The sequence below is a fragment of the Microcaecilia unicolor genome, chromosome 10, assembly GCF_901765095.1.
Source record: "Microcaecilia unicolor chromosome 10, aMicUni1.1, whole genome shotgun sequence".
NCBI lineage: Eukaryota > Metazoa > Chordata > Amphibia > Gymnophiona > Siphonopidae > Microcaecilia > Microcaecilia unicolor.
Window position 1 is genome coordinate 123981120 of NC_044040.1, and position 26693 is coordinate 124007812.

General features: G+C 45.2%; 1 protein-coding gene and 1 long non-coding RNA gene across 3 annotated transcripts in view; one reads left to right on the forward strand and one right to left on the reverse strand.

The window, feature by feature from the left end:
* PARL (presenilin associated rhomboid like) overlaps nt 1–26693 on the forward strand; it is a 598848-nt gene that overhangs the window by 468662 nt on the left and 103493 nt on the right. The window lies entirely within an intron of this gene.
* LOC115479286 lies at nt 708–12014 on the reverse strand. The gene is made up of 3 exons (XR_003943643.1): nt 11907–12014; nt 5245–5246; nt 708–718 (listed from the first exon to the last, which is right to left on the reverse strand). It is a non-coding gene; the product is annotated as an uncharacterized LOC115479286 (long non-coding RNA).

Genomic DNA, 26693 nt, shown 5'->3' on the forward strand with positions numbered 1-26693 from the left:
CAACCAGTTATGTATTTGTTTAACTTTGGTGTAGGCTTACTTAAGCTGCATGTCTTTCTGTAGGTTTGACTAAGCTCCAAGTGGGGTAACGGATATATGAAATGCTTCCCATACTTCCAGGTCATTATGCATATGTCAAAATTCATGCATGACCTTTGTTAATATGAATTTTCCTAGAATTGACCCTTTTTGCTGTATGAGGCAACCTCATACTTGCTATCCACTTTTTAGTGCTCATGATTGGATGCTAATGATGAGTAATAGTAAGGTCCAGGCACTCCGACCTGTTTAAGGATTCTGAATACCTACAACCTAAAACAGCCTGCAATCTGAGTACTAACCATATATTTGTTGAGCCACCATAACAATGCTTAATCAAAACCACTAATCCTTCCGAGGACCACTGAGATACATACATTAGATTATCTCCCCATGCACTATGCAGCAGATACAATAGAAGCCATAGAAAGACCTGAAAGTATTTATTAGTATGATCCACCTGAAATTGCTATTACCCGCATACCTATACTTCATGAGATTTTGTAGATGAACTCATGGATTTGTCCCATTCATGAAACATGTCTCACTACAGGTTTGAGTAAGTCTCAAGAGAGATGACATCATGATTAAGGCCCTAAGGATTGGGTAATATAAAGGGAATTCCATATGCCCAAATAATATATCACCTGAGAATGAAGTTTCCTATCTTGCACCATACCTTCTAACAATGAAGACCAGAACTCGCCCCCTCGTTTGATAGCTTGCCACCTTCTGGAATGGATGATGACGAGCTTGACGAGCTTTGTGTCACCCCTCCCCAGAGGGGGTGACAAGTGGGGAATGTATAATTATGGTACAGCCAGAGACCCCCCCCCCCCCCCCCCACTGGAATGGTGGAGGGCCCAGTCATAGAGCTCAGGCCATTACAGACCTTGGCTGAGTCAGAAATCTGATGGCTGACATAACTGGGAGCTTACTGGAAAAGTATGGCCTAGTTTGTAGCCCGGATTGAGGCCTAAAAGTTAGGTAAATAGATATGGAAACAAAATGGAGGATTTCAGCACAAAATGGAAGCCCGTATCTGTTACAAAGTGGAATTTTCTCTAATGTAAGTTAGAAAAACAAGTTGAGCAATGAGTGAGTCATGCCAGGTGCAGAGAAAATAGGGAACTAGCTGTCCAAGAGAGGAGGGAGACTTTCCTGTGAGCAGGATTGTGGTCAGCTGGTGTGAGAAAGGAAAGGCGTAGCAAGATAGAAGCTACTCATTAGCATGAGCCAATCAGTGACAACCATGACATTAGCATAGATCCAATCAGGTATATCTACTGTCATATTACCCATATCCTGAGGGCACCTATAAAAATCAGGGTTTTTCCTGGTTTAAGCTAGAGAGAAAAGGGTTGGCACTCTCTCTCCAAGGGAAACCAATGTGTCCAGCAGAATTGACAAATTACCTAATTGCTTTCCCTTGTAAAACCTCTAATTGGTAAAAGAAATTATAAAAGATTAGCAAATAATTAACACCTGTTTGCAGCTTATTATATTCCTATAATTAATTGATTGTACGTGCCTGTTGTCAATCACTGATTTGACTTATACCTTGGCAAATAAACTCCTCATTCCAAATGATGATTTGTGGGCTTCACTTAATGATGAAAGGCTGTAAGTATAAATGCTTCTGCTGTATCAGGCTATCATTCGCTGCATTGTATAACTTGTAACCTAAATCCAGTTTGTCATAAGGCTGGTATCTATTCCTTGCCAGTGCTGAGAGGCGGACTAATGCGGGTCCCTTAGATCTAACGTCTCTCTCAGTGGCAATTCCTTTTAGAACTTCACAAACTCCTTGATTACCCCAGTACTAGTGCTATTTAGAGATGGAGTCAGATTTAAGGTCACTCCAGCCTTCTTGGGGGGCTTGGGACCCCTCAATTCTCAACACTAGCTTACTCTTCCTTTAATGGTAGACAAAAGGGGGTAGCTATTTTGTTCAATAAAAAGCATCGGGTTGCAGTGCACAAATTGGTTCAGGATCTGGATGGCCGGTTTGTGTTGTGGGTGGGAGAGGTGGCGGGAGAGAGGGTTGCTTTATGCTCAGTTTATGCTCCTAATGTCTACTCCCACTCTTTTTTTCTCCCGTTTGCTAGCACAACTTGTGTCAATTAGTGGATATCAGTTAATCGTGGGGGGGAGACTTCAATATCACCGTGGACCCCCTCATAGACTGTTGTCCGGCGAAACCTATGGCGTCTGCATGAGAGGATAGGGGTGTGAATTTTCTCTTGTGTGAACTTGGGTCTTTTAGACATTTGGCGGGTGCTCCATCCAGAGAATCATGATTATACATTTTTCTCCCAGGTGCATGCGCGGCTTGACTATCTGCTACTGGCCCCCTCTCTTCTTTCTAAGGTGGCAGCTGCTTACATTGCTGATGGGGCAGTTTCGGACCACTGCTTGGTATGGGTGGATATTCGTTGGCATCAGGGAAGGGGGCCGTTGCTATGGCATATGAATCCTACTTTATATTTGGACTCCCATTTTAGAACCTTTCTGCTCCAGGCTTGGGACCATTATCTCATAGATAATGACTCCAACTCGGTTGACCCCTTTACCTATTGGGAGGCGGGCAAGGCGGTGTTAAGGGGGAAAATTCTGGCTTATACAGTGAAAACCAGGAGAGAACAGGAACAACATCTACTGGCCCTGATTGACCAGCTGCAGAAGCTTCAGGGCGAGCACATCCTTAGCCAAGAATGAGGCAGTGAGGCGGGAACACAGTACTGTCCGTCAGCAAATTAATGACCTTTTAAATGCAAGGGCTACTCAGGATATTCATTTGTATAAGTATAATTTCTACCGATGGGGAAATAAGGCTGGGAAGCTGTTATCTACACTGGTGAGACATAGAGGGGCGAAGCAGATAATAACTAAAATGCACACACAGGAGGGAAGAGTGGTACATTTGGTAGAGGATGTCCAGAACGCCTTTGTGAGGTTCTAAACGGCTCTTTATGACAAAGGGGAGAGTGACCAGGGACAGAGAGAGTTATTTTTTGGGGGACCTTAATTTGACTCAATTATCATATGCTCAAAGAGACACCTTAAATGCCCCTGTTGAGGTGTTGGAGATTTGCCAGGCTATCCGGTGCTTCAAGCTGGCAAAAGCACCGGGTCCTGATGGTTTAGGTCCTGAGTTCTATAAAATCCTTGGCGGGAAAATTGGGCCTCCTTTCCAGGAACTGCCATCATTTGTGTGCATTTGGAGAGGCAGGAGGGAGATTGGCTCATGCTCATATTGTAGTGCTTCCCAAACCGGGGAGAGATGCGGAGCTGCTTGGCTCGTATCACCCGATCTCGCTCCTCAATCAGGATATTAAACTCTTTGCCAACATTCTAGCACGACGACTGGGAAAGCTGTTGCCTGAGTTGATACATGCAGATTAAGCCGGCTTTGTGCCGGGCAGGTACGCCAGTTCTAACATTTTACGTTCGTTATCGGCTCTGCTAACGCTGGGAGGTAAACCAGGAGATGCTATTATAACAAGCCTTGATGCAGAGAAAGCATTTGATAAGATCTTGTGGGCCTATTTGTTTTGGGTACTGCCTCAATTTGGTATTATGGGAGAATTTCTAGATGGAGTTCGGTCTTTATACAGTCACCCAACAGCACAAATCCTGATAAATGGTGCTTTAACCCCGGAATTTATTCTGGAACAGGGCACGCGGCAGGGCTGCCGTTTATCCCCTATGCTATTTGTACTATTGCTGGAGCCCCTTGCTACAAAAATCAGATACTCTGTTGGGATTAGGGGCCTTCGGGTCGGATCTCAGGAGTATAGAATTAATCTGTTTGCTGATGATATGCTTATATATCTAGATCAGGTTACCGACTCTGTCCCTAAATTGGTGTCTCTCATTCTGCAATTTGGAGCTTTTTCAGGGCAAAAAATAAACTTTGAAAAATCTGAGGCCTTGCCTGTCACCTCTCCGTGTATGTGTAAGTGGCTGCCTACCTTCCCTCTTGCATGGTCTTCGGGTACTTTAAAATATCTGGAGGTTTACCTCCACAGAGATTTGGAGATGGTGTTTCGTAGGAATCTTCAGGACAAATTGGACACCATTAAATCTCTATGCAGTCGCTGGTGGGATTTACCAATCTCTCTGTTAGGTAGAGTGGCACTGGTCAAAATGATCATGCTTCCTAAAATATTGTATCCATTGCAGATGTTGCCTCTATGGATCACTAGGAGGAGGAGTTATATAAAGGGCAGGTTATAGGACACGAATTGGCTATATCAAATTGATTCGTTCTCGGTTTGGGGGGGGGGGCTCAATCTGCCAGATCTACGTCTCTATAAAGTGGCAGCATTGCTTAGGTGGATTTATAAGCTCCATACGGGAGTCTGCAAATACGCGCCACAATATACATGGGAAGCTCTTACCCCTATTTGGCTCTTAATCTTTTGCAGCTGCCTGCAGGGTATGGGAGGGAGGAGGCTGCAGCCTCTGCTTCGCCCACTCCGTCAGGCATGGATGTGGTGGAGGCTTCGCCTTGGGGGAGCCTCTGGTCAATCCCCCTTTTTAGCGGCGGTTGACAATCCTTGTTTCCCTGCAGGACAGGGTATGACTCAATTTAGGGTGTGGGCAAGGGGGGGGGGGGGGGTTGTTGTTGTTCACTTTACAGTTCCAGAGGGGGATACATTCCCATCGTTTGTGCAGGTGCAAGAACGGTGGCAACTTTCTCGCTCAGATTTCTTGACATTCCTGCAGCTGCGACACTATTGCACATCCTTGATTCCCCTCTGGCAGTCGAGGCCCAGTTTTTACCCTCCTGGATAAGCTCTTTTGTCAGTTACCTGCTCAGGCAAACAAATTGGCAGCATGGTATGCCTTGGGCAGGGAACACCGTCCCTCTCCTTCATTTGCTCACTTGTCCCAGTGGTGGGGGAAGTAACTGGGGGAAGATCTGTCTGAGGTGGAATTGACCACTTGTTTTGTGTCAGCCATTAAAGCCACTCCTAGTGCTAACTTGCAAGAAATGCAATTCAAGCTACTGCATGGAACTTATATCACTAGATCTAGGGGGAAGCAGATGGGCCTTTGGATATCTATGTACATTGCCATTGCACAGTGGGTACTCTTGTTCACTGCTTTCTGGAATGTACGAGGTTGTGGTAATTTTGGACTAGAGTCCTTGGCTGTTTGGAACGTGTGACTGACATACCTATTGAATGGTCCTACTACTACTACAAATCATTTCTATAGTGCTACCAGTCGTACGCAGCGCTTCACAATTGAACATGAAGAAAAGACAGTCCCTGCTCAAAAGAGCTTACAATCTAAATCAGGACGGACAGACAGGACAAATAAGGGATAAGGTAGGACAGACAAATAGGACACACAGGGAAAGGGACTATTGAAGAGAGGAAGACAAGATAAAGGTTACGAGCAGGTGACAAGTTAGGAATTAAAAGCAGCATCAAACAGGTAGGCCTTTGACCCGGATTTGAAGGCGGCTAGGGATGGAGCTTGACGTAATGGCTCAGGAAGTCTATTCCAGGCGTAAGGTGCTGCGAGATAAAAGGAATGGAGTCTGGAGTTAGTGATTGAGGAGAAGGGTGCAATTTGGAGAGATTTGCCTAGTGAACGGAGTTCCTGGGAAGGAGTGTAGGGAGAGGTGAGGGTGGAGAGGTGGTGAGGGGCAGCAGAGTGAATGCACTTATAGGTTAATAAGAGGAGCTTGAACTGTATACGGAAATGGATAGGGAGCCAGTGAAGTGATTTTAGAAGAGGGCTGATATGGGTATAGCGACTTTGGCGAAATATTAATCGTGCAGCAGAATTTTGAACAGATTGAAGAGGAGGAGAGAGATGGCTGAGTGGAAGACCTGTGAGAACCAAGTTGAAGTAGTCCAAGCAAGAGGTGATGAGAGTATGGATGAGGGTTCTGGTAGCGTGCTCAGAAAGGAGAGGTCGAATTTTGGTGTTATTATAGAGGAAGAAACGACAGGTTTTAGCAATCTCTTGAATATGTGCAGAGAAGGAGAGGAAGGAGTCGAAGATGACACCAAGATTACAAGCAGATGAGACAGGAAGAATGAGCGTGTTGTCGACAGAAATAGAGCTTGGGGGAAGGGGAGAGGTTGGTTTAGGTGGGACGATAAGGAGCTCAGTTTTGGACATATTGAGCTTCACGTGGCGGTGAGACATCCAGGCAGCAATGTCAGACAGGCAGGCAGATATCTTGGCCTGGATTTCTGCCGAGATTTCTGGTGTGGAGAGGTAGATCTGGGAGTTGTCAGCGTAAAGGTGATATTGAAAACCGTGGGCTGAGATCAGAGCACCGAGGGAGGAAGTATAGATGGAGAAAAGGAGAGGTCCTAGGACAGATCCTTGAGGTACACCCACTGAGAGCGGGATAGAGGAAGAGGAGGATCCACTAGAGTATACACTAAAAGTACGCTGAGAGAGATAAGAAGAAAACCAGGAAAGAGAAGAGTTCTGAAATCCAAGTGAGGACAGCATGCCAAGGAGTAGACTGTGATCAACAGTGTCAAAAGCAGCAGGAAGATTGAGAAGGATGAGCCCTTTGGATTTAGCCAGGAATAGATCATTGGAGACTTTAGCAAGTGCTGTTTCAGTTGAATGAAGGGGGCGAAAGCCAGATTGGAGTGGATCAAGAATAGCTTGAGAAGAAAGAAAGTCGAGGCAGCAACGGTGGACAACATGTTCTAGTATCTTGGATAAGAAAGGGAGGAGGGAGATGGGGTGATAGTTGGAAGGAGAGGTAGGATCCAGAGAAGGTTTTTTGAGGAGTGGGGTGACTATGGCATGTTTGAAAGCATCAGGGACAGTCGCAGTGTAAAGTGACATATTGAGGATATGACAGATGAAAGGGGTGACAGCAGGAGAGATAGTGTTGAGTAGATGAGTGGGGATAGGGTCAGTGGGGCAGGTGGTTAGTTTTGAGGATGAAAGAAGAAGTAAAGTTTCTTCTTCAGTGATTTTGGAAAAGGAAGAAAAGGAGGCAGGGGTAAGAGGGTTGAGAGAGTGGACTAAGGGAAGAGGGGGTGGAGGAGAGCTGGTTGCAAATTCAATTTATTTATTTATTTGTTTATTACATTTGTACCTCGCGCTTTCCCACTCAAAGCAGGTTCAATGCGGCTTACATAGTAATAGGGGTTACATAGTGTTGCTAGAGAGAATATAAATTAAGTATATTAGAATGCTGAAAGAGAGGGAAGGTGGTGTACGGGATGGGGATAGGGAATTTGAAGGGAGATGTAATCTTAGTCATTGTCGTTGCTTCTGGATATGTGTTGGTAGATGGGTTTGTAGGGTTTGTTTGGGTCATTTGGGTAGGCTTGCTTGAACAGATGGGTTTTTAGCGATTTCCAGAAGGGAAGATATTCACTGATTGAACGGATAGGTCTGGGGAGGGCATTCCAGAGTTGGCTGCCTAAGAAGGAGAAGTTAGATCCATAATATGTTTTGTACTTGATTCCTTTGCAATTGGGGTAATGTAGGTTGAGGTAAGATTGCGAAGTTTCAGACTTGTTTCTGGTGGAAAGGTCAATCAGATTGAGCATATAGCCCGGGGATTCACCATGGATAATCTTGTGGATTAATGTTTGGACCTTGAAGTTGATACGTTCTCGGATAGGGAACCAGTGAAGTTTTTTACGAAGAGGTGTAACGCATTCAAATTGTGGTTTGCCAAAAATGAGTCTTGCTGCTGTATTTTGGGCAGTCTGAAGTTTTTACAGGTCTTGCAGCCTAAGAAGATACTATTGCAGTAGTTGGCGTGAGTAAGTACCGTGGATTGTACCAAGTTCCAAAATGTATTCAAGGGGAGATATGGTCTTACACGTCTCAGTATCCACATCATGTTGAACATTTTCTTTGTAGTGGATTTTGCGTGATTTTCAAGCGAGAGATGGTTGACTAGTGTCACCCCAAGGATTTTCAGGTTGTCAGATATGGGGATTGTGATGTCAGATGTATTAAGATTAGTTGGGAGGAGCGCAGAGTGTGGAGATGAGAGGATTAGGCATTGTGTTTTTTCTTTGTTCATTTTCATCATAAAGGCGTTGGCCCAAGAGGTTAAGATGTTCATGCCCAAGGATATTTTGTTGGAGATTTCTGTTAGATTAGATTTGAAGGGAATAAATATGGTGACGTCGTCAGCGTAAATGAAAGGGTTAAGACCATGTCTGGATAGAGCTCTGGCTAGGGGGATCATCGTAAGATTGAAGAGGATTGGTGATAAAGGGGATCCTTGAGGTACACTGCAGTTTGGTGTCCAGGAAGATGAGATAGTTGTGGTTGATTTAACTTGGTAAGATGTTGAGGTGATGAAGCCTTTTATCCAATTAATTATATTTCCGCTGATCCCAAGTTTATCTAGTAGTTTGGTTAGGATATTATGATTTACCATGTCAAATGCACTGGATAAGTCGAATTGCAGAAGGAGGATATTGTTTCCAAGTGAAATTTCCTGTTTGAATTTGGATATTAGCATGAGTAGGACACTTTCTGTACTGTGGGCTGGGCCGAAACCCGATTGTGATTCATGTAGAATGGAGAATTTTTGTATAGTCGTTGATTTGAGAGGTCACCCTGTTTTCCATCAATTTAATTAGCAACGGGATGGAGGTGACAGGGCGGTAGTTGGTGACATCACTCGCTGGTTTCTTGGGGTTTTTGGGTATTGGTGTGAGTAGTATGTTGCCATGTTCAGTAGGGCATGAACCTTGCTGTAGCAGGAAGTTTAGGCGAGAGGTGAGATCTGTAATAAAGCGTTCTGGGGCATCTTTCATTAGGTAGTTGGGACACGGTTCAAGGTGGCAGTGCAATTTGGAGAGCTTAGTGACCGTCCTAGGTACTTCTTTAGTGGTGAGGAGGGTGAAGTTTGTCCATGAGCGGTCGGCTGGAATTTCGTCTAAGTATGGATCCAGTTTGTCAAGAAAGGTATCGATATTTGCACAGTCCTGGGGGATCATGCTGCAAAGATTGGTGATTTTATCGTTGAAATATTTTGCCAGTTGGTTAGCAGATGGGTAGTTTGAGGGGGAGGATGTGATTGGTTTGGTGTTAAGTAGATTCTTTATGAGTTGATATTGTTTTTTTATGTCTGTGCCGCTGGTTGTAATTGTTTGTGTGTAGTAGGATCTTTTGTCTCTTTTGATGGCATTTTTGTAATTCCTGTGTGACTGCTTCCATGCATTGTAGGTGATGCTATTTTTTTTATTTACACCATGTTTTTTCTAGTTTCCTGGTTTGTGATTTTAGGTTTTTTTAGTAGGTTGTTAAACCATGGTGATGGGTTGTGCCTACTTAGAATTTTAGTGCGCAGTGGGGCTATTTCGTCCAGTATAAGTTTGCACCTGTTATCCCATTCTGTAAGGAAGTAATTTGAGTTTGGTTGTAGACCAGTTGTTGTTGTAGATTTGTTACCAGAACCTTCTTTGTCAGTCCGTCCTCTACTGATGATTTTTACAGGGTCTTGTGTTTTAGGCTGGCCTTTTTTTCGCCAGTGTAGGGATAGTGTCGATTTGTGATGATCCGACCAGGGGGTGGCAGACCATTTGATATCAGATATGTAGATGTTTTGGTCTGTAGAGAATTTGTAAGAGATGATGTCGAGCGAGTGCCCTTTGATGTGGGTAGGTTGTATAGGAGGGATGTCGAGGTTACAAAGGTGAAGGAGATCCTTACATTCATGGGTGTAGGCAGAGTTGAGATCTTCTAAATGTAGGTTTAAGTCCCCAATTAATAATACATTGGGATTATTGATGCATGCGTTTGATATGAAGTGCATGAAGGTGGATTGGTTGTTGTTCCAGTTAGTGGGAGGTCTGTAGAATAGGATACAGGTTAGATGGTCACAGAGTGTGGGGCTTTGAAGTCTGATTGAAGCAATTTCAAGTTGTGGTGTAATGGTTTCAGAAATGGGTTCAGCGGATAAGCTTGATCTGTAGATGAGCGCTATGCCTCCACCTCTTTTTTTCTGGTCCAGTGTGAGATTTTATAACCAGGGGGGCATAGGTCAAGTATGATAGGGTCTTTTGGGTTGCGAACCCAGGTTTCTGTGATGAATAAGAGGTCAAGCTTGTCTGACTTAATCCAGTCTGTGATGAGAGAGTGGACTAAGGGAAGAGGGGGTGGAGGAGAGCTGGTTGCGAATTCAAGTTTAATCTTGTGAACCTTATCGTGAAAGTAATCAGCCAAAGTCTGGGGAGAAAGTGAAGGGGGAGTTGGAGGAGAAGGCACTTGGAGGAGAGAGTTTAGCGTGGCAAAGAGACGTCGAGGGTTCGAACCAATAGAATTAGTCAATTGGATATAATCTTGTTTGGCAAGTTGGAGAGCAGATTGGAAGGAGGTCAGTAAGAATTTGAAGTGTATGAAGTCAGCATGGGCACGAGATTTAAGCCAAAGTCTTCAGCAGAGCGGGCACAACAGCGTAGGTAGCGGATAGTAGGGGTCAGCCAAGGCTGGGGTTTGGTACGTTTTACAGGATGAGACACGGGAGGAGCAAGTGTCCAGAGTAGATGACAGAATAGTATTATAGGAAGAGACAGCCTCGTTGACGGATTTGGTTGATATAGCAATAGAGAAAAGATTAGAGATACTGGAGGACAGGGTAGAAGGGTTAATAGCCTGTAGATTCCTAAACGTGTTGGATAGAATAGGATGGGACTGAGGAGGAGGGTGTCTAAGTGTGAAAGTTAAAAGATGATGGTCAGATAGAGGAAGAGTTGAGGCAAGGAAGTTGGAGGGTGAGCAGTTGGAGAAGAATACAAGATCAAGACAGTAGCCATTCTGGTGAGTAGGGGTGGTGGAGCACAGTTGAAGATTGAAAGAGGATGTTAATGCAAGAAATTGAGAAGTATAAGAGTTAGAGGGGTCATTAACATGAAAGTTAAAATCCCCAAGAATGAGGGAAGGAGATGAAGGTTCAAGAAAGAAAGAGAGCCAGGCATCAAAGTCAGTAAGAAAGGAAGAGGGGGATTTAGCAGGGGGTCGATAAATGACTGCTACCCGGAGAGGTAGAGGAGCGAACAGACGGATCGAGTGTACTTCGAAGGAAGAAAAGCAGTGAGACTGAAGTGGAAGAATGGGTTGAAATTTATAGGAGGGTGAGAGTAGTAGCCTGACACCGCCTCCCCGGCCAACTGAGTGAGGAGTATGGGAGAAGAGATAATCTCCATGACATAGGGCCGCAACTGAAGCAGTCTTTGGGGTAAATCCAGGTTTCAGTTAGGGCAAGCAGATGAAGGGTATGAGAGATAAAGAGATCATGGATGTAGGAAAGTTTGTTGCAGACAGAGCGGGCGTTCCATAGAGCACAAGAGAAGGGCAGAGAAGAAGGGGGGTGGAGAGGAATAGAAATAAAATTGGAGGTATCACGGTAAGGCCTGCACGAATAGGATGAGGGCTGATGTGGGGGACCAGGATTGGGATTAATGTCGCCAGCGGAGAGCAAGAGCAGGAGTAGGAGAGGTATGACGACAGCGACGAAGGCGAGATGTATTCAGGTGAAAAGGCGAGGGGTGAATGGAAGGAAGGAAGTGTTGAAGGTTGAGAGCTGTGAAGAAGGGGATGGAAAAAAAAGATGGTGAGGAGAGGGATAGAGAGGTGATGAATAGAGAGGGAAAACAATGTGTTCCTACGGTGGGAGGTGGGTTCATAAGGAGAAGCAGATTGGGAAGGGATAGTGCCAAGAAGAGCAGGTGTACAGGAGCCATAGCAGATTATGGTGCAGAAATGCTCAGAATAAGCTGAAGGGGGTGGAGGTTCAGATAGGCTCACAGGGATTAGGAGGGCGATGGTATATGCATTAGAGGTAATAGCCAATAATACAAGATAATACAATTCAGGGTAGTGCATATGCAGTAGTAGAATACATCTTATATAATAAAACTCACCCTCAACGTTCTGAGGACACTGATGTCACTTCCATCATCAAAACGGGTTCGAAGGGTTTATGGTGGTGAAGCCACCAAAATCGCCGTCTCGAGGCCCCGCCCTCGCGTCAAACATGATGATGTCGAGGGCGGAGCAATGGCGTCACACACCGAGGGCGGAGCAATGGCGTACAGTGCATTCAGGAGGTGCGGAGCAATGGCGTCAGAACGGCGAAGGGGTCGGTAGGTAGGTAGAGAGGTAGGGTGGGAGGGAGAAGGGGGGGGTGTTGGGAAGGAAAACCTTGCTAGCGCCCGTTTCATTTGCTCCAGAAACAGGCCTCTTTTACTAGTAATAAATAATAGTCCTATCGAGTGTTTCTTTTAGGGGATGAATCTATTATGTGCAGTCATGGGATTTCTGCCTCTCAGGGTTGTTTCATCGGTGTGGCACTAATGCTGTCCAGAAAGACCATATTAGTACACTGGGTTGCTGAAAATCCGCCATCCCTACAACACTGGAATGAAAAGATGCTCCAGATGGGCCGCTGGGAAAAGGAGCGGCTTAAGTCTTCTCGTAGAATGACATGCCAAGCACTGCGATCCAAGATGGCCGACAGATCGGAAGCAGGGTTAGTTGCTCTCTAGACAGCGCGAAAAAGGAAAAAAATGTCCTCATACCTGTTTTTGAATATCTAGAAGGGCATGCCGAAGAGAAAATTGAAACCGAGGGGACCTCCTCTCCCCCGGACAGAAATCCCTGGTCCTAGGCAGACATCAATCGCTGCGTTCCTGGCGTCTACTCCTGCGGGCGTATCTGCTGCCAGTGCGAGGGAAAGCACAGGCTTGGAGAGTGATATTTCGCTCAGCCCGCTAGGCCCTACTACTCCTCCATTCCCACAAACCAGCGGGGCATTAGTTCCGGAGAGCGAAATCGGAACACCACTGAAGGGGAGGCAGGCTCCGCTTGAAAGAACGGAGATGGGAGAGAAAATGGAAGGATTCCAGCCATTTCGAGCCCCAGCGGCTGACGCAGATCAGCAAGCAGAGATTTCGCTGTTTGCTGAGGCGATCCAACCACTGACAAAACCGGCCGAAATATCGCTGGAGGCGATATGGACTTCTCTGGAGAACCTTCACAAGGTCTGTGTATCTTTTATTATGGTATCACTCAATAATTCCACTCAAATAAAAGATATGAAAAGCAAGATGGAACTTATTTCAGCTAAACAATTGAAAAACGATCAGGAAATGTCTAAAATGCAAGAAGCTCAATCGCAAATGCTGGGAGAAAAACTTTTGATCTCTAGGAAAATTGAAAATTTAGAAAATAACATGAGAAATTTAAATCTTCGAATATTCAATTTTCCAGTTTGTGATTTGATTTCACTGAGAGAGATGTTCTTTAGACTATTGAAAGAACAATTAAAATATTCTGAACAGATGTTACCTCCATTACAAAAAGTGTTTTATTTGCCAACGAAAGTTGCACAGCCAACTCAGCAGGAACCTCTCTCAAAAGAAGAAATACCAGCTTTGGAATTATCTGCTTTCCTGGAGCAATCCAGGGAAGAGATAAAACAGAGATCAACATTGCTTGTGACATTTGTATTTCTGCAAGACAAGGAAGCCTTGCTGAAAACCTATTTTCAGAAAGTTAACATAGATTTTCTTGGTGGAAAAATCTCGATTTTCCCTGATATATCTAAATTGACACAACAACGGAGAAAGAAATTTCTAGAAATGAAGACAGAAGTGCTTTCTTTACAAGCCCGTTTTCAATTACGTTTCCCATGTAAACGCTTAGTAATATTTAAAGATCAGAAGTATGTATTCTATGATGATAAACAATTGTGTGATTTTCTTAAAGCCCGGAAGGGAACTGGACAAGTCCATACACCTTAGAGGGATTATAGTTAATGAGTAAAGCCTTAAATGTGACTAGATATTATTTCCTTTTTTTATGCCAATTCCCTTTGGTTATCAAAATCTTGGATCCCACTATGTGGACTAAAAATGACACCAAATGATATATTTCTTTATAATGATTTTCTGTGTTATTCATCTGGATTAATGGTTGTTATACCTTAAAAGATTGTATGTCTTGATAATAATTGCAAATTATAAATAAATAATAATACAAAAAAAATGACATGCCAAGCATGGCGTTATTTCTGGGATTCACAGGTACTTCAGGAATGGGTGGGAGTGGGGAGTCTGTCTGCTGGGTAATTTAAAAAATTGGGCAGGATAATCTTTTGCTGTTTGGATGGATTAGTTGCTGATTATATCTTGTTCTTCTCAGTTTCTGAGTACTGTTGTACATTCTCAGTATGCTCTTGATTGTGATTTGTCCTGCACTTCAATAAAGATATTTTTAAAAAAAATAGGAAATGTTGGTGGCCTTTTGGCATGTGGGTCCCCAAGTCCAGCTCCATGCTGGGGGCCGGAATCTGGGTTGCATCATAGGTGTACCATGCCACAGATCATACGTATATAGGTGTCTTCCTGTGGCCAGGTAGAAGGCCACATGTACTGATTGGGCTCATAATTAGCCTACTGGAAGCATTTTCCTGTCAGATCCTTACAGCCTGCATCAAGAGACCAGACCCATTAAACCCCCTGACCCTGCAGCCCCACACCTTTTGGACACACACCACAGAGGTGCTCAATATAAAGGTATGTTGTCTTCCACGAACAATCTGCTTGGTACAAACCCACAGATATGCATAGGCAGTGTGTAGATTATAGTTTACTCTTGTTCACCAGGCTTCGTTACCCACAACCAACATGGCTGAGGGCCAGGAAAGTCCTGCAAACATCTGGGTCATATTTACACATTGAGAATTTTTTTAGCAATGGTATACATTGGTGAGGAGGAAAGGAAAAATAACCATATGCAACTGTGGGTTATACCTACATGAGTCAGGAGTGAAAGGAATCATTAGATACATGTTTATTTTATCACAATTGCAAAACAATCAGATACTGAACAGCAGGGGAGCTTGCCCATAGGAATAAGTAGCCTCGATCTGGGAGTATAGGCTAAGGAAATAGTGTGGGCACCAGGTCGGAGGCACCTGCACAGGATGTAAGCAGGGACTGTAACTGTGGATGTCCTCCCCTCCCCCTGCATATGCTCGTGAGCCTGTGAGGGGCACCACTTCTGCCCCAATTGAGAATGTTTTTTAGGACCTGAGAGAGTTTTCAAACTGGCACAACTATGGAGGATTGTAGAATTATGTTCACTGCTCTGGAAATGACAATCAATACATAAATGGCCCTCTCTGAACCCTGGGAATGGGTGGGCACCTGAAAAAAGGGGAATGGGTTCACCACACAAATAGGGAATGAAACCTACAGGGGAGACACATAAGGAGCAAAGTGGAATCATAGGCACCAGATGTGGATGCCCATGAAGCCACTGAAGATGGATGTGAGATGAAAATCATGAGACAAGGCACAAGATGAGGAACCCTTGACCTGGAGACTAGTGGAAAAGATGGCGCACAGATCCATTCCCATGGACTCTTCCCCCTTCCCCTCCGCAGGAAACTACAAGTGGGTGCGTCCACTTGAGAACATTTGTACATAAGCTGTAAACAGTGTTTATCAGTATCATTGTATCTGAGTCTACTGCTGTTCCTTGCATTCCTACTGACAAGCTCCAGTGCTCTATCTTGTACTGCAGTAAGTAAATGAGTGTTTGGTTACCACCTACATAGGGCAGAGCATGTCTTGGGTCAGCTGCCTAGCAGAAGGGGAAGGGGGTGGATGAGAGGTTTGTGCTTACCTGCAAACTATGCCAAAAAAGCAGAACCCATCAGACTGAAGGCTTCTTAGGTGCACCTGGCTGATCATGGAGGGAGAGAATGGAAAGTCTGCAAATATAAGAAGCCCCACCCCATCTTTTGAAACATCGTAAGAAGGGGGAGACATCCCCAAAACTGTTCAACTTCAAAGAAATGCCATGTATCCTAAACATCTACATATGGAGGCCGTAATCAAATTAGAACATCTATATTGCTAGCTATTCTTTGCAGACGTTTTCAGATGTGGCCTAAGTGGTTATCGACTCCATGCCTGACGTCTTCAGCTGTGACCCATAATCAAAAGATAGATGTCCATCTGCCTAAACGTCCCCGGCAGGCTATATAAACATCTATTTTAGAATTTTCAAACTGCCTATTCTTAAAAGAATGGCACCTAAAAAAGCTGAGGGAGTGGGGGGGGGGGGGGGGCATCTGTTCATCCCCGAATGCAGGCCATCATGGCAACAGGGAGTTTGAGGACTGCAAGAGGAAGTGGTGCCAGCTGAAGCAAGAGGTCCGCCAAAAGGCTGGCGCCAACCCTCCAGGTGACACCAGAAGCCTCAGCTCTTTGGAACAGATAGTCCATGCCTTCCTTTCCCATGAGCCAGGACACCTTGGCCCAGCCTGAGGGCTCAAGTACATTTGGCACATGAAAGCAGTCCTTTCTCTCTCTCTGTCACTCTCCCTTCCACAGGTAGGGACATGGGGGGTGGGGAACCACCCCTATGTGTGGCCCAGGTTCTCAGGTATGTAGAGGAGAGGATGAGAAGGCACACCAGAATAGATGGTGAATAGATTGCATCCAGGAGGCAATAATTCTACAGGGAGGAGCATTTACTCGGTAGGGTGGGGATGCTCTGAGGTTGTCCTATTTCAGTGCCTGCGTCCCCCCTCCCCTCCACCTTGATCCATCTCTAATTAGTATATATGTCTGCTTTCCCCACCACTGTGCTCCTGTCACTGTGCTTTATGTAACCTGTCCACATAACTTCTTTCTTTACCCACCTGCCTGTGTTCAACACTTTGGTCTCTCTGGTACACAGTGTCCCATACCCCTTGGCTCCAATTTAGTTGCATGTAGAGGCAGACATCTTCAAATTGAATGAGAGTGGCATTCCTCAACATGATCTGTGAAGGGGTCTGTAAAGGAGGGGTGCAGCATAGTGCAGGTTAGGTCATAACAAAAGACACTGTCCTCACTTTTGATTTGCAGGTGACGATAGAGGATGAGGCTGGACCCAGTGGCCAAGAACCCAGCCAGCAACGTATGCAGGAGGGAGGAGGAGGCAGTGCCAGTGGTGGCCTCGACAGGAGGCCAATATTGGCAAGTGGTAGCAGAGGACAACTGTGAAGGGGGACAGCCAAAGGATCCCTCGGCTGTGGACCTCCCTTCCCCCCCCCCCCCCCCCCAGAAGCATTTGCAGATAGGAACAGGGGTACGGACAAGGATACAGAAGAGCCATTCCCCACCCGCAGAGGGGGGAGTACAACAGCAAAGGTGGCAGGTTACTCAGTTGGCCACCAGACTGTTGGCGGAGACCCAGGTCCTGGCAGAGTACCTTATGCAAAAGTTGGAGTTACTGCATCAGGGGGTCAGTGCACAGGAGGCTGCAGCAGAGGCTCCCGAGAGAGGAGTTGCAGCAGGCACAGCAGGCTGCAAATGAAGAGCAGCAGTGCATGAGAGAGGAGTTCAGGCAGGTGCACCATAACATCTGGTGCCAGGATCTGTGTGCATATGCAGCAGCAGCCACTAGTGGAGAACCAGTACTCCAGGCCAGCCAACCTTCACCTGACTCACAGCCAGCCCGGTGGCCTGCTTTTCAGAGGAGAGAGAAGTGCAAGCCCCATGGGGGAGGAGGACTCTGACAATGCTGCTGTTGCAAGAGGTGCCTCACAGAGGGGTCGATGGAGGGGGAGGGGAGTTTAGCCATACAGCCTTTCAGGGATGGCCTGTGGTGGGTGGATGTGATGGGGAGGGGATATGCACAGAGAGAGTGGGGGTTGGTGTGGTGAATGCAATAAATGGCAAATAACTTCTCTAAAAATTGGTATGTATGAGTCTTTCCCTGGCTTGGACCCCCATTTGGTATGCACTTTGCTGTGTGGGTGAAGGGAGAGGCTCCTTGTCTTCTTGGTCTTGGGCCTGCTTCTGTGGTTACTGTGTCTGTGGTTCCTCAGGAAGGGCCTGGCCTCAGTGCTGGGCCAGGTTATGAAACATGCAGCAGGTCATGAAGATCTTGGCGACTTTTTCAGGGCTATAGAGAAGCTCTCCTCCAGAACAATTGAGCCATAGGAACCTGTTCTTGAGTTGTCCAAAGCGGTGTGCTGTATGATGCCACGTTTTGTGGGTGCACTAGCAGGGTCATGAGCCAGATCCGCTGTGGGTATACTCTGTCACCTGTGGGGGGAAGCAGAATGAGGGACATGGGTGTGCATAGGCTGGTCTGGGTACTTTGTGGATGTGGGGTGGGACTTCTGGGCTGTAGAGACACACGGAGGGAGGCAGTGCTGAGGGTTTGTGGGTGGAGGGGGTAAGGAGTTGGTGGTCCTTGTTGCGCTTACCAAGGAGCTAGCTGCTGGTGATCTCCCCTCAGTCGAACCTGCTATAGATTCCAGAATACTGTAGTATGTTGGCATCATGGGTTGAACCTGGGTATCAGGCACACACATCCACAATCTCCCCCTGGGCGTCACACACAACTTGCATATTCATGGAGTGGAATGCTTTTCTATTCCTATAGGTGGCCTCTATTGCCCGGTGGGAAGAGGGGGTGTCTGAGTGTGATGTGTGTACAGTCAGTGATGCTTATGACCAAGGGAAAGCAATCTTTGCTGTAAAACTGAGCCATGCTATTCTGCAGGGCCTGGGGTTAGTGGGGAAGTTGATGTAGTCTGAGGTATGGGTGAGGAAAGCATCAAGGAACTGGGTGAGGCCATTGGAAATGGCCGGCTGGGAGAGGCCGATGTTCACAACAAGAACATTCTGGAAACTATTAGTGGCCAGAAAAGCAATGGAGGTGGTAGCCTTCAGGTGGAAAGGGATAGGATTGTTCCTAAGGGTCCTGGACTGTAGGAGAAGTTAGAGCTGGTTGGATGCCCAGTGCCTTGTGAGGCATTGGGCATCGGTGAGAGCCAGGAAACTGGAGCGAGACCTAAATACCCGGGGATGAGGTATCTCCTGCAGTGCCTCTCCTCCAAACTCTTTTCCACCACCATTAAATGTGAGCCAACAGTGCATGCATTTCCCACCACCACAGGTGCAACTGACCTATCTCAAACTAAGGACTGTGTATACCTCCACCTACTGCACCTAGTGAGCGTAGTGAGTCCCTCCAAAAACAGACAATGCCCAGCACTCACTCAGCCACCACCAGCAAACAGTCCTGACACACAGACACAGCAACAATCACTCACTCTCCCAACACCAGCACTCGGTCCTCTCCTCCCACCAACAAACATTCCTCACACACACAGCAGCAGCACAGAGCACAGGGACAAACTGGGACTGGACAAACAGGAACACTGCAGGTAAGAGGGTATAATGGGAGGTGTGGGGGAAGGGGAAGAGATAACAGAGGGAAAGGTATGGGTAGGACTGGTGTGGGGGGGGGGGGGGGGGAGACAGAGAAGAGGCAAGGAGGGAAATGTGAAGGGAACAAGGTTCAGATTAGGGTAAACAGAACAATGGTAACGCATCCCAGGAGCTCTCAACTTTCTATCAATATATCACTTCCTCTACTCTAACTCCTCAAATTCGCAAATGGGTTTAAAGACAGCTTTGCTGTTACCCTAGACACTTTTATATTAGGTCTAATTAAGGACATTTTTTTCTTTCTGCCACTGGAAAACCATTTTGCTATACGCTATGGACTAGAGACGTTCATTCTGTAAGACTGCCCAAGACGCCTTCAAAATGTCCTCTCTGGATACATTCTGATCTAGACATAGTAGCGATTTAAAGGATTTTTTTCTTTTTTCTTTTTTTTCCAATTATACTCTTTGGACATTTTTTGGGACATTTTTCTCTTTTGAAAATGAGGCTCATAGTGTGTCTAGACTTTTGACAGGGTCCCTCATGAGAGACTCCTGAAAAAAATTAAAAAGTCTTGGGATAGGAAGCAGTGTTTTGTTGTGGATTAGAAATTGGTTATTTCTCAGAAAACAGAGGGTAGGGTTATATGGCCAGTTCTTTCAGTGGAGGAGGGTGAACAGTGGAGTGCCACAGGGATTTGTACTGGGTCCAGTGCTATTTAACATATTTATAAATGATCTGGAAATCAGAATGAGATTACATTTGCAGATGACACAAACTATTTAAAGTTGTCAAAACACATGCAGACTGAAAAACTGCATAAACCAGGGATAGGAGGAATCAAGAGTACACCAACCAAACCAAAGCAAAAAATAAAAGCAGCACACAAGGGCCTTCAAAACTGGGACAAGCACTTTATTTATAAAGGACCTGACATGGGCCATATTTCGGCCATGTTGCCTGTGTCAAGGGCCTATTAAAACAATCTTATTATAATTATAAAAACAAATATATATAAACATATATACTGAATAACATTCAGTGCTGGTTAAAACCCAAATAAATAAATAAAACTATTAAATATTGTGAGCTGGTCACCCTTCCAGGACCCAGCCAGGGCTGACCCTGCTTAGCTTCCTTCACACACACAGTCACTGCTGGGCTCTACACTTCTCGGTAATTCACCAGGACTCGGCCTCAAACACAGGGGAGTTCTCTGCCTCCTCTTCTCCTTTCACAAATGTTCACCAACACCAGGCTTCTTATAACCAAAGGTTTTATTAGTTGCCATTTAACATAATCTTCATGGTGTATTTCTTCTTTAACTCAAACATTTCTTCTTCAACTCAAACATAACAAAAGGCATTTACTCAGAGTCTTCTAATTAAACCCTTTTCAGACTTAAAGCAGTGCCTCAAACTTTCACAGTTCAAACAGCCAAACAAAAGTATTTACTTTTCCTTCTCAGAGGGTAGTGCAGCTGTCACCTTTTCAGCAGAGTGCTTCCATCTCCCTCTTCCAGCTTTCCACCATTGTCTTAATAAAGCTGCCTGAAAACCTCTCACACCTGGTTCAATTTCCCAATCAACTCCTGGCTTCTCACTCTCCTGCCTAGAGTCCTTCCCCTGACTCTGCTGCAATGCATTCTGGACTTTATATTGTGAGGAGGCAGGTAACTACAAAGACAAAAGCAGTACAGGAATCATATTGCAATAAAACATTTAATAATGATAGAGTAAAACTGAACTCAAAACATCTTAAAACACAATAAAATAAGATAATCATTGTACTTAACACACACAAATATTAATAATTAAATAATGAGACTTGGATGAACCGATACAACAAATGCCAATCTTACCAATGAAAATCCAGAACCTCTATTTAAGCATTCCTTAAAGATCTATCTGCAGTATTCAAACAAAAACAGGGGACACAGAAGCATGATGGCAGATAAAGGCCAAATGGCCCATCTAGTTTGCCCATCCTCAGTAACAACTAACTCCTTTTCTTAAGGGATCCCATGTGCCTGCCCCACACTTTTTTAAACTCTGACACAGTCTTTGTTTCCACCACCTCCACCAGGAGGCCATTCCACATGTCCACCACCCTTTCTGTGAAAAAGTATTTTCTTAGTTTCCTCCTAAGCCTATTTCCTCTTAACTTCATCCTATGCCTTCTAATTCCAGAGGTTCCTTCCTTTGGAAAAGGCTCTGCTCCTGTCTTCCAGTGTATACACATTAAGGTTCTTAAGCCTGTCCTTAATGTTTTATGATGGAGACCTGTAGGAGTATTTCCCTGTGTGTCTCACCTTGCTGGTCTTGGCCTATACAAGCCTATGACATCCTGTTTCAACAAGATGACTGCATCCACCCCTGACCCGCACATCTCTGTGTCAGCAAGAAACAGCTTTGCAGCTTGTGGAAAATTACAGCAGAAGCTCAAAACCAAGGACATGCTGTGGGCAAACCAGGCCCCCCTTATCTCCCTGAGAGGCTGGCTCCAGCAAGGCGGGTGAGAAACAGAAAATGCATACCAAAATGTAACAACTTGAAGGTCAAGAACAACGGACTGTTCTTGCCATGCAATGAGCCAAGGAAGATACTTTTGCTGATTTTGAAGCTATGACCGACAAACTAATTGATGAGATTATTCAGCATATTCATTTGTACAGCCTATCAGTCTCCAAAATAAGCTTTATTGGCCATTCACTTGGTAATATCATCATTAGATCTGTGCTGACTCGACCTCGCTTTTGATGTTACCTCAGCAAGTTACATACCTTCCTATCTCTCTCTGGGCCACATCTAGGAACTCTTTACAATAGTAGCACTTTGGTTAGTACAGGCTTGTGGCTTATGCAGAAGTTGAAAAACATCAGAATCACTTCTTCAGTTAACATTCAGGGACAATGCTGATCCACGTAAATCATTCCTCTACCTACTCAGTCAAAAACCAGGTCTTCAATTTTTAAAAAATGTTGTGCTGGTGGCTTCCCCTCAAGACCGATACATACCTTTCCATTCTGCTCAAATAGAAATGTGCAAGTCTGCTCTTAAAGACAAACACACAGGTTGATTGGATTGTTTCTAGCTATTTGGGGACGGTTTTGTTATTAATCCCCTACAGGTCCTGTTTATAAAGAGATGATAAATAATCTCCTCCAACCATCGATTGAGGTGAAGGATTGCACTTTAATCCGACACAGTGTGTTCCACACACTGCCTAACACTGCCAACACGCTAATTGGAAGGGCTGCACACATTGCTGTGCTGGATTCTGAACTTTTCCTGGAGAAATATTTTCTTGTTGCAGGTCTGAACTACTTCAAATAATCATACTTGTCAATGGAGACAGCAGAAGCCAGAAAACAGCTTGATAAATAGAGCTGAATACCAGTGCCAAAGTGATAGGGTAGAGACAAGAGATACAATGTAGATAGAAAAAAAAATATTGAAATGACATTTAAAAAAATACTTTTATTTTCATGTAGGTTGCAGAGATATATATTATAGAATAGAGCAATATGATTTTATTTTCTTAACCTCGGAATAGTCTTACACTCTGGTTTTTTAAGCGGCACTGGCGGCTGTCCATGCGCTAGTGCCGACACGGCCCTTTCACTTTGAATGGGCCGTGTCGGCACTGGCGCGTGGACAGCCGCTAGCGCTGCTTTGTACACGGACCCCTTAGTTTGCAGAGAACTAGCAAACAATATTTTTCATTTTTCTGTTTGAAAATACATAACACTTACCTTGTAGTCTCCCTCTGGACTGACTCCATCCTGTTTATATCTTTCTATAGGTTTGGTCTCCAGGATTGCACACAGTACTCTAAATGGGTCCTCACCAGAGACTCATACAAGGGCACTATCACCTCTTTTTTCCTGCTGGTCATCCCTCTTCATATGCACACAAGCATCCTTCTGGCTTTGACCGTTGCTCTTTCTACCTGTTTAGCCACTTTAAGGTCATCAGACACAATCTCTTCCAAGTCTTGTTGTTCTTCCGTACACAGAAACACTTCACCCCCTATATTGTACCATTCCCTTGGATTCTTGCAAACCAAATGTATGACCCTGCATTTCTAAGCATTAAATTTTAGTTGCCAATTATCGGATCATTCTTCAAGCTTCACTAGATCCTTCTTCATGCCAACCACACCTTCTGGGGTGTCCACCTATTACAGAGTTTGGTATCATCTGTTAAGAGACCAACCTTATCAGCAAGCCCTTTCGCAATATTGCTTACAAAGAGAGAGCTGTCCCAAGGACAGATCCCTGCGGCACACCACTGATAACATCCCTTTCCTTAGAACAAGCTCCATTTACCACTACCCTCTGTCTCCTCCCACTTAACTAGTTTTTGACCCAGTCAGTCACTTTAGGTCTAATGCCAAGTGCACTCAATTTATTTATCAGTCGCCTGTGCTGAACTGTGTCAAAGGCTTTGCTAAAACCAAGTACACCACATCTAGTGCTCCTCCCATGTTCAACTGTTTGGGCAGAGAAATCTGTCAGATTCGTCTGACATGACCTTTCTCTAGTGAAGCCATGCTGCTTCAGGTCCTGCAGTCCATTCGATTCAAGAAAACTCACAGTCTTCTGCTTTAGAAGCATATACATTAGTTTGCTCACCACCGAGGTCAGACTGACAGGTCTTTAGTTCCCAATCTCCTTCTGCTCTTGTGCACAGGGACCACATCTGCCTTTCTCCAGTCCTCCAGGACCACTGCAGCCTCTAAAGAAGCATTGACGAGGTCAGACAGCAGAGCCACCAGAAAATCTCCGAGTTCCTTGAGCACCCTCGGGTGTATCCCATCGGGCCCTATCGCTTTGTCTACTTTTAGTTTAGCTGGCTCCTCACAAACACAGTCTTCTGTTAATCGGTCCCAGTCTACCATACATCCGTCCCAATTTGCATTTGTTTTCTGCGGTCCTTCCCCCGACCTTTCATCCGTCAACACAGAACAGAAATAATTGTTAAGCAGTTCAGCTTTATCCTTATCATCTTCTACATATTCCTTCCCTTCAGCTTTGAGCCTCACAATGCTATTATGGCACTTCCTCCTGTCACATATCTGAAAAAGGTCTTGTCCCTCAACTTTACTGTATCGGCTATCTTTTCTTCCATTTACCTCTTCGCTTTCATAAGTACTTGAGTATTGCCATACTGGGAAAGACCAAAGGTCTATCAAGCCCAGCATCCTGTTTCCCAACAGTGGCCAATGTAGGTCACAAATACTTGGCAAGATCCCAAAAAAGTACAAAACATTTTATACTGCATATCCCAGAAATAGTGGATTTCCCCCAAGTCCATTTAATAATGGTCTATGGACTTTTCCTTTAGGAAGACATCCAAACCTTTTTTAAACTCCGCTAAGCTAACCGCCTTTACTACATTCTCTGGCAACGAATTCCAGAGTTTAATTACACGTTGAGTGAAGAATAATTTTCCCCGATTCGTTTTAAATTTACTACATTGTAGCTTCATCGTATGCCCCCTAGTCTTTTTATTTTTGGAAAGCATAACGGACGCTTCACATCTACCCATTCAACTCCACTCATTATTTTATAGACCTCTATCATATTTCCCCTCAGCCGCCTTTTCTCCAAGCTGAAGAGCCCTAGCTGCTTTAGCCTTTCCTCATAGGGAAGTCGTCCCATCCCCTTTATCATTTTCTTCGCTCTTCTCTGCACCTTTTCTAATTCCACTATATCTTTTTTGAGATACAGCGACCAGAATTGAACACAATATTCGAGGTGCGGTCATACCATGGAGTGATACAAAGGCATTATAACATCCTCATTTTTGTTTTCCATTCCTTTCCTAATAATACCTAACATTGTATTTGCTTTCTTAGCCGCAGCAGCACACTGAGCAGAAGGTTTCAGTGTATCATCAACGACGACACCTAGATCCCTTTCTTGGTCCGTGACTCCTAACGTGGAACCTTGCATGACGTAGCTATAATTCGGGTTCCTCTTTCCCACATGCATCACTTTGCACTTGCTCACATTAAACACCATCTGCCATTTAGATGCCCAGTCTCCCAGTCTCGTAAGGTCCTCTTGTAATTTTTCACAATCCTCCCAACGACTTTGAATAACTTTGTATCATCAGCAAATTTAATTACCTCACTAGTTACTCTCATCTCTAGGTCATTCACTGAGACACTTAATTCTACTTCTAGTTGCACTGGCCACAGAGATGAAACAATCTGTGTTGTCTGCTCAAAAGTCTGTTTCTCTTTTTCCCTCCACTCAAGGTCATACTATTTTTTTTCTGATATGCACTGCTTGCAAAAGCTGAGTAATTAACAAATTCCAATGCCTAAAAATTTCACTGCCTGAGACGCTTTTTGTATCTTATTAAGATTTATGTCCCATCCCTTGTCCTTTCCATATCATCATGCTGATCAATCCATAGACTGGTGGGTTGTGTCCATCTACCAGCAGGTGGAGATAGAGAGCAATCCTTTTGCCTCCCTATATGTGGTCATGTGCTGCCGGAAACTCCTCAGTATGTTCTCTATCTCAGCAGGTGGTGGTCACACACAGCAGCAGCTCTGGCTAGGCCTCCAAGCCTAATTTTTAGGTTTTGTTGAGTGCCTGGGGTTGAGGGCTCTTCTTGAGCAAGTGCAAACCTGGTGGTGCCAGGTCCCTCCTTTTCTCCCCCCTCCCGCTGGCTCCGTTTAAAAAAAAAAATAAAATAAATTTTTGGACGTCCTTAAGGGCGTTTATTTCGACGTTTATTTAAATGTTTATTGCAGCTACTCACTGGGACACCAGGTTGTTACAGCTCGGAGCGGAAAGCAGGTAATTTTACCTTTTTGTAGCGGGCAGGGGGTTCCCCGATTGATCTCCACGTGGCTGATGGCGTCGGAGGGCGAGGGCGCAAAGAATCGCTCCCCGGACCGCGTGTGCGCGTCTAGCGGGGATGCGGGGGTTTTAAAGTCTGATTCGCCCTTGTTGGGTGTCAGTTTGGAGGCCGGTCAGTGTCCCGGTTCTTCCTCGGGTGCGGCGGTTTTTCCCGCCATAAACGCCCATCCCCCGCTGCTCGCCTCCGCCATCTTGGCCGGCTACGCTGCTCAGACGGCTTCTTCTTGGGCCGCCCTTGAGGTGGGAGACGTTAATGCCATGGCCGCCCTTCATTTGGGCGACGGCAGAAAAGCGGCTAAAGTTAAGCGCCGTTCTTCCCGCGCGGCTCCTTCACGGAGTGTCGCGCCGGACGCCATCTTGGATGCGCAGCATGTTTCTGCCCCGCTCTTGCAAGCGCCGGTTGAGGGTGCGTCTAGGGCTGTGGCCCAGGCTGCTGAAGTGCACAGTCTGGGGGGTTTCTCCCCCGAGTTTATTTTGCTGCTGCATCAGGCCTTTCTTATGCAAACGCTGCCCCTTCTCCCTTGTCCGATAAAGGGGTTGAGGCCCCCGGAAGTAAACGCCCTCGG